The 16,114-nt window shown below is 46.3% G+C and overlaps 1 protein-coding gene across 11 annotated transcripts in view; it reads left to right on the top strand.

The window, feature by feature from the left end:
- LOC128692052 (Na[+]-driven anion exchanger 1) overlaps positions 1-16,114 on the top strand; it is a 369,866-nt gene that overhangs the window by 5,690 nt on the left and 348,062 nt on the right. The gene's annotated exons all lie outside the window — the stretch shown is intronic.

A 16,114-nucleotide genomic window follows, 5' to 3' on the forward strand; every position in this document is an offset into this window, starting at 1 on the left:
CACTGGAGCAACGTCAGTGGAGAAGTTGTAACAATGAGCACAGCAGGGTGGAAAGCTGGCTTAGCAGGCTAGGCTAGGACTGGAGCAAGCTGGGTGGCTTAGTGCTTTTGTGGCTTAGAGCTTGTCTCCCCCCACAGACTGGCTTGACTTAATTTGCAAACCCGGATCAACCCCTCGGAAGGAATGCAAATAAGCAGAGAAAGTACAAAGACTAACCAGGAAGTAGTACAGAGAGGTTGGTGAGTGCTTGGGCAGGGTAGCTGGCTGTTTAGGCCACCATGCGGTCAACACAGGTCAACACACAATGTTTGTCGGCTGATAGAAGTTAATCTCCATACATCTGCGTGATTTACACAGCGACCACCGTTGCCACCATTTGTTGGGAGGGTTCATATTGGTTGGAGATAAGCACACTTGTTGGGTTGTAACACTTATATTAGCAGAGTTGTGAGAGGGGAGTGGCCCAGCCTGCCTGTAGCCGCCTGTAGGTCTATTGGTGATCTGAGAGAGAGGCAGCATGTCTAATTGTCTAACGCTCACATGTTGCATCAAGGGGTCGACTATATAAAATATTTGGATGATACTATGATACTCAGATATGTCACAACGCATGTAGGGGATCAGTAACTATGCTGACATATAATATGTATTATATACTGTATAGTATGTATTATACACTGTATAGTATGTATTATACACTGTACAGTATGTATTATACACTGTATAGTGTGTATTATACACTGTATAGTATGTATTATACACTGTATAGTATGTATTATATACTGTATAGTATGTATTATACACTGTATAGTGTGTATTATACACTGTATAGTGTGTATTATACACTGTATAATATATATTATACACTGTATGGTAGTTTACCTCCGGTGCCCCGACCTCTGCCACACTACATTTATGGTAGTTTACTTCTGGTGCCCCGACCTCTGCCACGGTACATGTTTGGTAGTTTACCTCCGGTGCCCCGACCTCTGCCACACTACATTTATGGTAGTTTACTTCTGGTGCCCCGACCTCTGCCACGGTACATGTTTGGTAGTTTACCTCCGGTGCCCCGACCTCTGCCACGGTACACTTATGGTAGTCTACCTCCGGTACACCGACCTCTGACACGGTACACTTATGGCAGTCTACCTCCGGTACACCGACCTCTGACACGGTACATTTATGGCAGTCTACCTCCGGTACACCGACCTCTGACACGGTACACTTATGGCAGTCTACCTCCGGTACACCGACCTCTGACACGGTACATTTATGGCAGTCTACCTCCGGTACACCGACCTCTGACACGGTACATTTATGGCAGTCTACCTCCGGTATACCGACCTCTGACACGGTACATTTATGGCAGTCTACCTCCGGTACACCGACCTCTGACACGGTACATTTATGGCAGTCTACCTCCGGTACACCGACCTCTGACACGGTACACTTATGGTAGTCTACCTCCGGTACACCGACCTCTGACACGGTACATTTATGGTAGTCTACCTTCGGTACACCGACCTCTGACACGGTACACTTATGGTAGTCTACCTCCGGTATACCGACCTCTGACACGGTACATTTATGGCAGTCTACCTCCGGTACACCGACCTCTGACACGGTACATTTATGGCAGTCTACCTCCGGTACACCGACCTCTGACACGGTACACTTATGGCAGTCTACCTCCGGTACACCGACCTCTGACACGGTACATTTATGGCAGTCTACCTCCGGTACACCGACCTCTGACACGGTACATTTATGGCAGTCTACCTCCGGTATACCGACCTCTGACACGGTACATTTATGGCAGTCTACCTCCGGTACACCGACCTCTGACACGGTACATTTATGGCAGTCTACCTCCGGTACACTGACCTCTGCCACGGTACACATGTCTACCTAATGTTACTTTCTGTAAGTTAAACCAGTCAAGTTACAACAAGACAAACACTAAAAGAACTTAGTAAGAAGAGAAAGTTATCGAAGGTGTTGGATGGTTAGCTGGTACTAGCAACACTGTGATGGTAGACTGCTGGTACTAGCAACACTGTGATGGAAGACTGCTGGTACTAGCAACACTGTGATGGTAAACTGCTGGTACTAGCAACACTGTGATGGAAGACTGCTGGTACTAGCAACACTGTGATGGTAGACTGCTGGTACTAGCAACACTGTGATGGTAGACTGCTGGTACTAGCAACACTGTGATGGTAGACTGCTGGTACTAGCAACACACTGTGATGGTAGACTGCTGGTACTAGCAAAACTGTGATGGTAGACTGCTGGTACTAGCAACACACTGTGATGGTAGACTGCTGGTACTAGCAACACTGTGATGGTAGACTGCTGGTACTAGCAACACTGTGATGGTAGACTGCTGGTACTAGCAACACTGTGATGGTAGACTGCTGGTACTAGCAACACACTGTGATGGTAGACTGCTGGTACTAGCAAAACTGTGATGGTAGACTGCTGGTACTAGCAACACACTGTGATGGTAGACTGCTGGTACTAGCAACACTGTGATGGAAGACTGCTGGTACTAGCAACACACTGTGATGGTAGACTGCTGGTACTAGCAACACACTGTGATGGTAGACTGCTGGTACTAGCAACACACTGTGATGGAAGACTGCTGGTACTAGCAACACACTGTGATGGTAGACTGCTGGTACTAGCAACACACTGTGATGGTAGACTGCTGGTACTAGCAACACACTGTGATGGTAGACTGCTGGTACTAGCAACACACTGTGATGGTAGACTGCTGGTACTAGCAACACTGTGATGGAAGACTGCTGGTACTAGCAACACACTGTGATGGTAGACTGCTGGTACTAGCAACATACTGTGATGGTAGACTGCTGGTACTAGCAACACACTGTGATGGTAGACTGCTGGTACTAGCAACATACTGTGATGGTAGACTGCTGGTACTAGCAACACACTGTGATGGTAGACTGCTGGTACTAGCAACACTGTGATGGTAGACTGCTGGTACTAGCAACACTGTGATGGTAGACTGCTGGTACTAGCAACACTGTGATGGTAGACTGCTGGTACTAGCAACACACTGTGATGGTAGACTGCTGGTACTAGCAACACTGTGATGGTAGACTGCTGGTACTAGCAACACACTGTGATGGTAGACTGCCGGTACTAGCAACACTGTGATGGAAGACTGCTGGTACTAGCAACACACTGTGATGGTAGACTGCTGGTACTAGCAACACACTGTGATGGTAGACTGCTGGTACTAGCAACACACTGTGATGGTAGACTGCTGGTACTAGCAACACACTGTGATGGTAGACTGCTGGTACTAGCAACACTGTGATGGTAGACTGCTGGTACTAGCAACATACTGTGATGGTAGACTGCTGGTACTAGCAACACTGTGATGGTAGACTGCTGGTACTAGCAACATACTGTGATGGTAGACTGCTGGTACTAGCAACACACTGTGATGGTAGACTGCTGGTACTAGCAACACACTGTGATGGTAGACTGCTGGTACTAGCAACACACTGTGATGGTAGACTGCTGGTACTAGCAACACACTGTGATGGTAGACTGCTGGTACTAGCAACACACTGTGATGGTAGACTGCTGGTACTAGCAACACACTGTGATGGTAGACTGCTGGTACTAGCAACACACTGTGATGGTAGACTGCTGGTACTAGCAACACACTGTGATGGTAGACTGCTGGTACTAGCAACACACTGTGATGGTAGACTGCTGGTACTAGCAACACATTGTGATGGTAGACTGCTGGTACTAGCAACACACTATGATTGTAGACTGCTGGTACTAGCAACACACTGTGATGGTAGACTGCTGGTACTAGCAACACACTGTGATGGTAGACTGCTGGTACTAGCAACACATTGTGATGGTAGACTGCTGGTACTAGCAACACATTGTGATGGTAGACTGCTGGTACTAGCAACACACTGTGATGGTAGACTGCTGGTACTAGCAACACACTGTGATGGTAGACTGCTGGTACTAGCAACACATTGTGATGGTAGACTGCTGGTACTAGCAACACATTGTGATGGTAGACTGCTGGTACTAGCAACATACTGTGATGGTAGACTGCTGGTACTAGCAACACACTGTGATGGTAGACTGCTGGTACTAGCAACACGCTGTGATGGAAGACTGCTGGTACTAGCAACACATTGTGATGGTAGACTGCTGGTACTAGCAACACATTGTGATGGTAGACTGCTGGTACTAGCAACACATTGTGATGCTAGACTGCTGGTACTAGCAACATACTGTGATGGTAGACTGCTGGTACTAGCAACACACTGTGATGATAGACTGCTGGTACTAGCAACACACTGTGATGGTAGACTGCTGGTAATAGCAACACACTGTGATGGTAGACTGCTGGTACTAGCAACACACTGTGATGGTAGACTGCTGGTATTAGCAACATACTGTGATGGTAGACTGCTGATACTAGCAACATACTGTGATGGTAGACTGCTGGTACTAGCAACACACTGTGATGGTAGACTGCTGGTACTAGCAACACTGTGATGGTAGACTGCTGGTACTAGCAACACACTGTGATGGTAGACTGCTGGTACTAGCAACATACTGTGATGGTAGACTGCTGGTACTAGGAACACACTATGACGGTAGACTGCTGGTACTAGCAACACACTGTGATGGTAGACTGCTGGTACTAGCAACACACTGTGATGGTAGACTGCTGGTACTAGCAACACACTGTGATGGTAGACTGCTGGTACTAGCAACACACTGTGATGGTAGACTGCTGGTACTAGCAACACACTGTGATGGTAGACTGCTGGTACTAGCAACACACTGTGATGGTAGACTGCTGGTACTAGCAACACACTGTGATGGTAGACTGCTGGTACTAGCAACACACTGTGATGGTAGACTGCTGGTACTAGCAACACACTGTGATGGTAGACTGCTGGTACTAGCAACACACTGTGATGGTAGACTGCTGGTACTAGCAACACTGTGATGGTAGACTGCTGGTACTAGCAACATACTGTGATGGTAGACTGCTGGTACTAGCAACACTGTGATGGTAGACTGCTGGTACTAGCAACATACTGTGATGGTAGACTGCTGGTACTAGCAACACACTGTGATGGTAGACTGCTGGTACTAGCAACACACTGTGATGGTAGACTGCTGGTACTAGCAACACACTGTGATGGTAGACTGCTGGTACTAGCAACATACTGTGATGGTAGACTGCTGGTACTAGCAACACACTGTGATGGTAGACTGCTGGTACTAGCAACACACTGTGATGGTAGACTGCTGGTACTAGCAACACACTGTGATGGTAGACTGCTGGTACTAGCAACACACTGTGATGGTAGACTGCTGGTACTAGCAACACATTGTGATCGTAGACTGCTGGTACTAGCAACACACTGTGATGGTAGACTGCTGGTACTAGCAACACACTGTGATGGTAGACTGCTGGTACTAGCAACACTGTGATGGTAGACTGCTGGTACTAGCAACACACTGTGATGGTAGACTGCTGGTACTAGCAACACACTGTGATGGTAGACTGCTGGTACTAGCAACATACTGTGATGGAAGACTGCTGGTACTAGCAACACACTGTGATGGTAGACTGCTGGTACTAGCAACATACTGTGATGGAAGACTGCTGGTACTAGCAACACACTGTTTTGGTAGACTGCTGGTACTAGCAACACACTGTGATGGTAGACTGCTGGTACTAGCAACACATTGTGATGGTAGACTGCTGGTACTAGCAACACACTGTGATTGTAGACTGCTGGTACTAGCAACACACTGTGATGGTAGACTGCTGGTACTAGCAACACACTGTGATGGTAGACTGCTGGTACTAGCAACACATTGTGATGGTAGACTGCTGGTACTAGCAACACATTGTGATGGTAGACTGCTGGTACTAGCAACACACTGTGATGGTAGACTGCTGGTACTAGCAACACACTGTGATGGTAGACTGCTGGTACTAGCAACACATTGTGATGGTAGACTGCTGGTACTAGCAACACATTGTGATGGTAGACTGCTGGTACTAGCAACATACTGTGATGGTAGACTGCTGGTACTAGCAACACACTGTGATGGTAGACTGCTGGTACTAGCAACACGCTGTGATGGAAGACTGCTGGTACTAGCAACACATTGTGATGGTAGACTGCTGGTACTAGCAACACATTGTGATGGTAGACTGCTGGTACTAGCAACACATTGTGATGCTAGACTGCTGGTACTAGCAACATACTGTGATGGTAGACTGCTGGTACTAGCAACACACTGTGATGATAGACTGCTGGTACTAGCAACACACTGTGATGGTAGACTGCTGGTAATAGCAACACACTGTGATGGTAGACTGCTGGTACTAGCAACACACTGTGATGGTAGACTGCTGGTATTAGCAACATACTGTGATGGTAGACTGCTGATACTAGCAACATACTGTGATGGTAGACTGCTGGTACTAGCAACACACTGTGATGGTAGACTGCTGGTACTAGCAACACTGTGATGGTAGACTGCTGGTACTAGCAACACACTGTGATGGTAGACTGCTGGTACTAGCAACATACTGTGATGGTAGACTGCTGGTACTAGGAACACACTATGACGGTAGACTGCTGGTACTAGCAACACACTGTGATGGTAGACTGCTGGTACTAGCAACACACTGTGATGGTAGACTGCTGGTACTAGCAACACACTGTGATGGTAGACTGCTGGTACTAGCAACACACTGTGATGGTAGACTGCTGGTACTAGCAACACACTGTGATGGTAGACTGCTGGTACTAGCAACACACTGTGATGGTAGACTGCTGGTACTAGCAACACACTGTGATGGTAGACTGCTGGTACTAGCAACACACTGTGATGGTAGACTGCTGGTACTAGCAACACACTGTGATGGTAGACTGCTGGTACTAGCAACACACTGTGATGGTAGACTGCTGGTACTAGCAACACTGTGATGGTAGACTGCTGGTACTAGCAACATACTGTGATGGTAGACTGCTGGTACTAGCAACACTGTGATGGTAGACTGCTGGTACTAGCAACATACTGTGATGGTAGACTGCTGGTACTAGCAACACACTGTGATGGTAGACTGCTGGTACTAGCAACACACTGTGATGGTAGACTGCTGGTACTAGCAACACACTGTGATGGTAGACTGCTGGTACTAGCAACATACTGTGATGGTAGACTGCTGGTACTAGCAACACACTGTGATGGTAGACTGCTGGTACTAGCAACACACTGTGATGGTAGACTGCTGGTACTAGCAACACACTGTGATGGTAGACTGCTGGTACTAGCAACACACTGTGATGGTAGACTGCTGGTACTAGCAACACATTGTGATCGTAGACTGCTGGTACTAGCAACACACTGTGATGGTAGACTGCTGGTACTAGCAACACACTGTGATGGTAGACTGCTGGTACTAGCAACACTGTGATGGTAGACTGCTGGTACTAGCAACACACTGTGATGGTAGACTGCTGGTACTAGCAACACACTGTGATGGTAGACTGCTGGTACTAGCAACATACTGTGATGGAAGACTGCTGGTACTAGCAACACACTGTGATGGTAGACTGCTGGTACTAGCAACATACTGTGATGGAAGACTGCTGGTACTAGCAACACACTGTTTTGGTAGACTGCTGGTACTAGCAACACATTGTGATGGTAGACTGCTGGTACTAGCAACACACTGTGATGGTAGACTGTTGGTACTAGCAACACACTGTGATGGTAGACTGCTGGTACTAGCAACACACTGTGATGGTAGACTGCTGGTACTAGCAACACACTGTGATGGTAGACTGCTGGTACTAGCAACACACTGTGATGGTAGACTGCTGGTACTAGCAACACACTGTGATGGTAGACTGCTGGTACTAACAACACACTGTGATGGTAGACTGCTGGTACTAGCAACACACTGTGATGGTAGACTGCTGGTACTAGCAACACACTGTGATGGTAGACTGCTGGTACTAGCAACACACTGTGATGGTAGACTGCTGGTACTAGCAACACACTGTGATGGTAGACTGCTGGTACTAGCAAAACACTGTGATGGTAGACTACTGGTACTAGCAACACACTGTGATGGTAGACTGCTGGTACTAGCAACACACTGTGATGGTAGACTGCTGGTACTAGCAACACACTGTGATGGTAGACTGCTGGTACTAGCAACACACTGTGATGGTAGACTGCTGGTACTAGCAACACACTGTGATGGTAGACTGCTGGTACTAGCAACACACTGTGATGGTAGACTACTGGTACTAGCAACACACTGTGATGGTAGACTGCTGGTACTAGCAACACACTGTGATGGTAGACTGCTGGTACTAGCAACATACTGTGATGGTAGACTGCTGGTACTAGCAACACACTGTGATGGTAGACTGCTGGTACTAGCAACACACTGTGATGGTAGACTGCTGGTACTAGCAACATACTGTGATGGTAGACTGCTGGTACTAGCAACACACTGTGATGGTAGACTGCTGGTACTAGCAACACACTATGATGGTAGACTGCTGGTACTAGCAACACACTGTGATGGTAGACTGCTGGTAGTAGCAACACACTGTGATGGTAGACTGCTGGTACTAGCAACACACTGTGATGGAAGACTGCTGGTACTAGGAACACACTGTAATGGAAGACTGCTGGTACTAGCAACACACTGTGATGGTAGACTGCTGGTACTAGCAATATACTGTGATGGTAGACTGCTGGTACTAGCAACACACTGTGGTGGTAGACTGCTGGTACTAGCAACACACTGTGGTGGTAGACTGCTGGTACTAGCAACACACTGTGGTGGTAGACTGCTGGTACTAGCAACACACTGTGGTGGTAGACTGCTGGTACTAGCAACACACTGTGGTGGTAGACTGCTGGTACTAGCAACACACTGTGGTGGTAGACTGCTTTTACTAGCAATATACTGTGGTGGTAGACTGCTGGTACTAGCAACACACGTTGCTTCACTGAAGAATGAGATAATTTTGCAATATTTGGAAACCTGTATTGAGATAAGGTTTCTGAAGGCTGTGGCTTCAGTCCTCAACGGAGAAGAAAGGTCACAGATAAAGAGAAGTTTGATGTAGTGAGTTGCTGTGGCTGGAGTCAGCGTTCACTACATTACAATTACTGGACTGCTTATCAGTTTTTATGGACTGAACACATCATCTCCAGGCTGAGGGACTGATTACCTGAAATTGCTCCTCATCTTCCACTGTTCTTCACTCTTCTGGACTGAAGAAGTCACTGGCTTGTGAAACGTTTCCTCAGTATACGTTTCCATATGTTGCACAAGTGGTCGCATTGTTCAACTTGTCTGTCTTTTAAACCATTTTCATCACTGCTGCGCTAAACCAGTTCAACAGTGTTCACCTGAACAATACAACTGTTAATACACTCTCATTAAGCTGACACAATATACTCTGCAACATTTTTAATTCTGACTTGTGTCGCGCCTCTGCTGCCATTTTAAAGTTATTATCACAGTTTATGTTCTTTAATGTAAGTAACGTAGTCTGACGGTTTAGAAGAGGTTAGCTAGTTTACTGAGGGTCTACCTGTAGTCTACCTGGAGTCTACCTGGAGTCTACCTGGAGTCTGCCTGGAGTCTGCCTGGAGTCTGCCTGGAGTCTGCCTGGAGTCTACCTGGAGTCTACCTGGAGTCTACCTGGAGTCTGCCTGGAGTCTGCCTGGAGTCTACCTGGAGTCTGCCTGGAGTCTACCTGGAGTCTACCTGGAGTCTGCCTGGAGTCTACCTGGAGTCTGCCTGGAGTCTACCTGGAGTCTGCCTGGAGTCTGCCTGGAGTCTGCCTGGAGTCTACCTGGAGTCTGCCTGGAGTCTACCTGGAGTCTACCTGGAGTCTGCCTGGAGTCTACCTGGAGTCTGCCTGGAGTCTACCTGGAGTCTGCGTGGAGTCTACCTGGAGTCTGCCTGGAGTCTGCCTGGAGTCTGCCTGGAGTCTACCTGGAGTCTGCCTGGAGTCTGCCTGGAGTCTGCCTGGAGTCTGCCTGGAGTCTACCTGGAGTCTGCCTTGAGTCTACCTGGAGTCTACCTGGAGTCTGCCTGGAGTCTGCCTGGAATCTACCTGGAGTCTGCCTGGAGTCTGCCTGGAGTCTGCCTGGAATCTACCTGGAGTCTGCCTGGAGTCTGCCTGGAGTCTGCCTGGAGTCTGCCTGGAGTCTACCTGGAGTCTGCCTGGAGTCTACCTGGAGTCTACCTGGAGTCTACCTGGAGTCTGCCTGGAGTCTGCCTGGAGTCTACCTGGAGTCTGCCTGGAGTCTGCCTGGAGTCTGCCTGGAGTCTGCCTGGAGTCTGCCTGGAGTCTACCTGGAGTCTGCCTGGAGTCTACCTGGAGTCTACCTGGAGTCTACCTGGAGTCTGCCTGGAGTCTGCCTGGAGTCTACCTGGAGTCTGCCTGGAGTCTACCTGGAGTCTACCTGGAGTCTACCTGGAGTCTACCTGGAGTCTGCCTGGAGTCTACCTGGAGTCTACCTGGAGTCTACCTGGAGTCTGCCTGGAGTCTACCTGGAGTCTACCTGGAGTCTACCTGGAGTCTGCCTGGAGTCTACCTGGAGTCTACCTGGAGTCTACCTGGAGTCTACCTGGAGTCTGCCTGGAGTCTGCCTGGAGTCTACCTGGAGTCTACCTGGAGTCTACCTGGAGTCTGCCTGGAGTCTGCCTGGAGTCTGCCTGGAGTCTGCCTGGAGTCTGCCTGGAGTCTACCTGGAGTCTGCCTGGAGTCTGCCTGGAGTCTACCTGGAGTCTGCCTGGAGTCTACCTGGAGTCTGCCTGGAGTCTACCTGGAGTCTGCCTGGAGTCTACCTGGAGTCTGCCTGGAGTCTACCTGGAGTCTACCTGGAGTCTGCCTGGAGTCTACCTGGAGTCTGCCTGGAGTCTACCTGGAGTCTGCCTGGAGTCTGCCTGGAGTCTACCTGGAGTCTGCCTGGAGTCTGCCTGGAGTCTGCCTGGAGTCTGCCTGGAGTCTACCTGGAGTCTGCCTGGAGTCTGCCTGGAGTCTACCTAGAGTCTACCTGGAGTCTGCCTGGAGTCTGCCTGGAGTCTACCTGGAGTCTGCCTGGAGTCTGCCTGGAGTCTACCTGGAGTCTACCTGGAGTCTACCTGGAGTCTGCCTGGAGTCTACCTGGAGTCTGCCTGGAGTCTACCTGGAGTCTGCCTGGAGTCTACCTGGAGTCTACCTGGAGTCTACCTGGAGTCTACCTGGAGTCTGCCTGGAGTCTACCTGGAGTCTGCCTGGAGTCTACCTGGAGTCTACCTGGAGTCTACCTGGAGTCTACCTGGAGTCTGCCTGGAGTCTACCTGGAGTCTGCCTGGAGTCTACCTGGAGTCTACCTGGAGTCTGCCTGGAGTCTACCTGGAGTCTGCCTGGAGTCTACCTGGAGTCTGCCTGGAGTCTGCCTGGAGTCTGCCTGGAGTCTGCCTGGAGTCTGCCTGGAGTCTGCCTGGAATCTGCCTGGAGTCTGCCTGGAGTCTGCCTGGAGTCTACCTGGAGTCTACCTGGAGTCTACCTGGAGTCTGCCTGGAGTCTACTTGGAGTCTACCTGGAGTCTACCTGGAGTCTGCCTGGAGTCTGCCTGGAGTCTGCCTGGAGTCTACCTGGAGTCTACCTGGAGTCTGCCTGGAGTCTGCCTGGAGTCTGCCTGGAGTCTGCCTGGAGTCTGCCTGGAGTCTACCTGGAGTCTGCCTGGAGTCTGCCTGGAGTCTGCCTGGAGTCTACCTGGAGTCTACCTGGAGTCTACCTGGAGTCTGCCTGGAGTCTACCTGGAGTCTGCCTGGAGTCTGCCTGGAGTCTACCTGGAGTCTACCTGGAGTCTACCTGGAGTCTGCCTGGAGTCTACCTGGAGTCTACCTGGAGTCTACCTGGAGTCTGCCTGGAGTCTACCTGGAGTCTACCTGGAGTCTACCTGGAGTCTACCTGGAGTCTACCTGGAGTCTGCCTGGAGTCTACCTGGAGTCTGCCTGGAGTCTGCCTGGAGTCTACCTGGAGTCTACCTGGAGTCTACCTGGAGTCTACCTGGAGTCTACCTGGAGTCTGCCTGGAGTCTACCTGGAGTCTGCCTGGAGTCTGCCTGGAGTCTACCTGGAGTCTACCTGGAGTCTGCCTGGAGTCTGCCTGGAGTCTACCTGGAGTCTACCTGGAGTCTGCCTGGAGTCTACCTGGAGTCTACCTGGAGTCTGCCTGGAGTCTACCTGGAGTCTACCTGGAGTCTGCCTGGAGTCTACCTGGAGTCTACCTGGAGTCTGCCTGGAGTCTGCCTGGAGTCTACCTGGAGTCTACCTGGAGTCTACCTGGAGTCTGCCTGGAGTCTGCCTGGAGTCTACCTGGAGTCTACCTGGAGTCTGCCTGGAGTGTGTCCACAATGACACGTCTCTGTACTCACATATTCTACTTCAGAAGTTTCAAAAAGTACTTGTAGTACATAACATTATGTAACGTAGCAATATGTACGTCGATCAAGGCATATATGAGCTCTTCATGACGTTTATTACGGAAATGTTTGAGCAGAGGCGACGTCTTAGTACTGGAGGAGTCACTGGTGACCAAATGTCTCAGTAAATGTCTTGAACTGTATATATGTGTGTCTTATTGACCTACAGTCAATATCAGCCTGCCTTCCCAGTCACACTAATGTCACATTGTTATGAAAGACTGCAACATATTGCAAGAATCTAGTTGAAAACTTCAAAATGATGTTGTTTGTGTGTACCAATGTTGATGTAACTGTTAGTATGTTTGTGTGTACCAGTGTTGATGTAACTGTTAGTATGTTGTTTGTGTGTACCAGTGTTGATGTAACTGTTAGTATGTTGTTTGTGTGTACCAGTGTTGATGTAACTGTTAGTATGTTGTTTGTGTGTACCAGTGTTGATGTAACTGTTAGTATGATGTTTGTGTGTACCAATGTTGATGTAACTGTTAGTATGTTGTTTGTGTGTACCAGTGTTGATGTAACTGTTAGTATGTTGTTTGTGTGTACCAGTGTTGATGTAACTGTTAGTATGTTGTTTGTGTGTACCAGTGTTGATGTAACTGTTAGTATGTTGTTTGTGTGTACCAGTGTTGATGTAACTGTTAGTATGTTGTTTGTGTGTACCAGTGTTGATGTAACTGTTAGTATGATGTTTGTGTGTACCAGTGTTGATGTAACTGTTAGTATGATGTTTGTGTGTACCAGTGTTGATGTAACTGTTAGTATGTTGTTTGTGTGTACCAGTGTTGATGTAACTGTTAGTATGATGTTTGTGTGTACCAGTGTTGATGTAACTGTTAGTATGTTGTTTGTGTGTACCAGTGTTGATGTAACTGTTAGTATGTTGTTTGTGTGTACCAGTGTTGATGTAACTGTTAGTATGTTGTTTGTGTGTACCAGTGTTGATGTAACTGTTAGTATGATGTTTGTGTGTACCAGTGTTGATGTAACTGTTAGTATGTTGTTTGTGTGTACCAGTGTTGATGTAACTGTTAGTATGTTGTTTGTGTGTACCAGTGTTGATGTAACTGTTAGTATGATGTTTGTGTGTACCAGTGTTGATGTAACTGTTAGTATGTTGTTTGTGTGTACCAGTGTTGATGTAACTGTTAGTATGTTGTTTGTGTGTACCAGTGTTGATGTAACTGTTAGTATGTTGTTTGTGTGTACCAGTGTTGATGTAACTGTTAGTATGATGTTTGTGTGTACCAATGTTGATGTAACTGTTAGTATGTTGTTTGTGTGTACCAGTGTTGATGTAACTGTTGGTATGTTGTTTGTGTGTACCAGTGTTGATGTAACTGTTAGTATGTTGTTTGTGTGTACCAGTGTTGATGTAACTGTTAGTATGTTGTTTGTGTGTACCAGTGTTGATGTAACTGTTAGTATGATGTTTGTGTGTACCAGTGTTGATGTAACTGTTAGTATGTTGTTTGTGTGTACCAGTGTTGATGTAACTGTTAGTATGATGTTTGTGTGTACCAGTGTTGATGTAACTGTTAGTATGATGTTTGTGTGTACCAGTGTTGATGTAACTGTTAGTATGATGTTTGTGTGTACCAGTGTTGATGTAACTGTTAGTATGATGTTTGTGTGTACCAGTGTTGATGTAACTGTTAGTATGTTGTTTGTGTGTACCAGTGTTGATGTAACTGTTAGTATGATGTTTGTGTGTACCAGTGTTGATGTAACTGTTAGTATAATGTTTGTGTGTACCAGTGTTGATGTAACTGTTAGTATGATGTTTGTGTGTACCAGTGTTGATGTAACTGTTAGTATAATGTTTGTGTGTACCAGTGTTGATGTAACTGATAGTATGATGTTTGTGTGTACCAGTGTTGATGTAACTGTTAGTATAATGTTTGTGTGTACCAGTGTTGATGTAACTGTTAGTATGATGTTTGTGTGTACCAGTGTTGATGTAACTGTTAGTATAATGTTTGTGTGTACCAGTGTTGATGTAACTGTTAGTATGATGTTTGTGTGTACCAGTGTTGATGTAACTGTTAGTATAATGTTTTGTGTACCAGTGTTGATGTAACTGTTAGTATAATGTTTTGTGTACCAGTGTTGATGTAACTGTTAGTATAATGTTTTGTGTACCAGTGTTGATGTAACTGTTAGTATAATGTTTTGTGTACCAGTGTTGATGTAACTGTTAGTATAATGTTTGTGTGTACCAGTGTTGATGTAACTGTTAGTATAATGTTTTGTGTACCAGTGTTGATGTAACTGTTAGTATAATGTTTTGTGTACCAGTGTTGATGTAACTGTTAGTATAATGTTTGTGTGTACCAGTGTTGATGTAACTGTTAGTATGTTGTTTGTGTGTACCAGTGTTGATGTAACTGTTAGTATAATGTTTTGTGTACCAGTGTTGATGTAACTGTTAGTATAATGTTTTGTGTACCAGTGTTGATGTAACTGTTAGTATAATGTTTGTGTGTACCAGTGTTGATGTAACTGTTAGTATAATGTTTTGTGTACCAGTGTTGATGTAACTGTTAGTATAATGTTTTGTGTACCAGTGTTGATGTAACTGTTAGTATAATGTTTGTGTGTACCAGTGTTGATGTAACTGTTAGTATAATGTTTTGTGTACCAGTGTTGATGTAACTGTTAGTATAATGTTTTGTGTACCAGTGTTGATGTAACTGTTAGTATAATGTTTGTGTGTACCAGTGTTGATGTAACTGTTAGTATGTTGTTTGTGTGTACCAGTGTTGATGTAACTGTTAGTATAATGTTTTGTGTACCAGTGTTGATGTAACTGTTAGTATAATGTTTTGTGTACCAGTGTTGATGTAACTGTTAGTATAATGTTTTGTGTACCAGTGTTGATGTAACTGTTAGTATAATGTTTTGTGTACCAGTGTTGATGTAACTGTTAGTATAATGTTTGTGTGTACCAGTGTTGATGTAACTGTTAGTATAATGTTTTGTGTACCAGTGTTGATGTAACTGTTAGTATAATGTTTTGTGTACCAGTGTTGATGTAACTGTTAGTATAATGTTTGTGTGTACCAGTGTTGATGTAACTGTTAGTACAATATATTATAGTGTACTGGTGATACTTGTCGATATCTTTCACTTAACCTTCACTTCTTCTCTTCTGTTCTCTGCTTCCTTTACTTGTAATATATATTTTTGTGATTACCTCACACTTCATTAAATTGTCTTATTTTTCTTCTCGTATTCACTGTTTAATACTGATCACTAATTGTATTATCTTATTGATTTATTTTCTTGTGAAAAATGTTTGTCAGCAGCTGAAAGTTGAGCAATAACTGACCAGTAGCTTGTAGTAAGTGCCGAGTGTAAGACCAGTCAATGACTCACTTAACATTAACTTGTAAGAGTCCAGTAAGCTTGTTCAGACCAACTTCTAAGCTTGCAGTAAGTTTGTTTGCAGCAACTTCTAAGCTTGCAGTAAGCTTGTTTACAGCAACTTCTAAGCTTGGAAGTAAGCTTGTTTACAGCAACTTCTAAGCTTGCAGTAAGCTTGTTTACAGCA

This window comes from Cherax quadricarinatus, chromosome 15 (assembly GCF_038502225.1).
Source record: "Cherax quadricarinatus isolate ZL_2023a chromosome 15, ASM3850222v1, whole genome shotgun sequence".
NCBI classification, from domain to species: Eukaryota; Metazoa; Arthropoda; class Malacostraca; order Decapoda; family Parastacidae; genus Cherax; species Cherax quadricarinatus.